The sequence below is a fragment of the Volvox carteri genome, assembly GCF_000143455.1.
Source record: "Volvox carteri f. nagariensis unplaced genomic scaffold VOLCAscaffold_18, whole genome shotgun sequence".
Classification (NCBI taxonomy): domain Eukaryota; kingdom Viridiplantae; phylum Chlorophyta; class Chlorophyceae; order Chlamydomonadales; family Volvocaceae; genus Volvox; species Volvox carteri.
The window spans coordinates 1,680,029-1,681,321 of NW_003307561.1; the positions used below are offsets into that span (position 1 = coordinate 1,680,029).

General features: G+C 57.4%; 1 protein-coding gene across 1 annotated transcript in view; it reads left to right on the forward strand.

Moving 5' to 3' along the window:
• The window catches only part of VOLCADRAFT_34151 (uncharacterized protein), a gene marked incomplete at both ends in the record, with an annotated part of 4,851 nt that overhangs the window by 2,482 nt on the left and 1,076 nt on the right, over positions 1-1,293 (forward strand). The gene's annotated exons all lie outside the window — the stretch shown is intronic.

Below are 1,293 nucleotides of genomic sequence, written 5' to 3' on the forward strand. Positions count from 1 at the left end.
CCCCTCCTCTTCCCTCCTCTTCCCTCTCCCCTCCTCTCCCCTACTCTCCCCTACCCTCCCCTACTCTCCCCTACTCTCCCCTACTCTCCCCTACTCTCCCCTACTCTCCCCTACTCTCCCCTACTCTTCCCTACCCTCCCCTACTCTCCCCTACTCTCCCCTACTCTCCCCTACCCTTCCCTCCTCTCCCCTACTCTCCCCTACTCTCCCCTACTCTCCCCTACTCTCCCCTACTCTCCCCTACTCTCCCCTCCTCTCCCCTACTCTCCCCTACCCTTCCCTCCTCTCCCCTACTCTCCCCTACTCTCCCCTACTCTCCCCTACTCTCCCCTACTCTCCCCTACTCTCCCCTACTCTCCCCTACTCTCCCCTCCTCTTCCCTCCTCTTCCCTCCTCTCCCCTCCTCTCCCCTCGCCCCGGGGCCACACACACCCCTTCCCTCTCTGTCTTACCTGGACTATCCGTCTTTCGCTGGTTCCCGCTTCACTCGTCTGCGAAGTAACGTCTCCCCCCTTTACCATTCACCCTCGTTCCGGTTGACGAACTGGCCCTAAGGGTCTTAAAAGCCATAGGGATTCTAGGGACAATCGTGAAGCGCTTTTAACCTTATCTTGTGGCGGTGTGTTACCGTTCTTGTCGCCTCCATCCAAGGGGAAAAAGGCATTGGCCTTAAGAAGGTCCCGAGCGGGGCCGAGGGGAAGGGGGAAGGCGCTTGGCGCTGCATGCATGTGCGTGTGGATTCATTAGACATGCTGTGAAAGTACGTGGCGGAACTCGCAGGGAATGGACACGACGGCGGAAAGGGGATACTCACGTCATCGGGTCGTAGGGGCACTCTGCGCAGGAATTGCGTCACGCCCTCTCCGGTGATCTCGCCGTAAGTAGGGGAGCCGCCAGTGGCCTCCACCAGAGCGGCTTCCCTGGACAGGTGAGGATGAAGGGTTGTGTTACAGGTAATGAAAGGGCAGAGCAAAGGGCGTCATGGCCTGCGTACCCGTGCTGATATATTCGCAGTCCCTCTACCCAAAGCGATGGCTTGATGGCGAGTTTGGCATGTGAGGTAGTAGCTGGCGAGACCCACATCGCATGGAATCCCACAACGATACATGAGGTGCGACCCTGTCGCAAACCGTGGACAAGTCAAGCCTATAAGGGCGAAGCCCACAGAAAATAAATATAGCTCTCCTCACGGAATGGCTAATGAAATCCAATCAAGGGAAATACCTTTTGGGAATGACGTATCCTCCCTTTGACATGAAAACTTCCTCGGCATCGTCGTACAGCGCGTCGAAA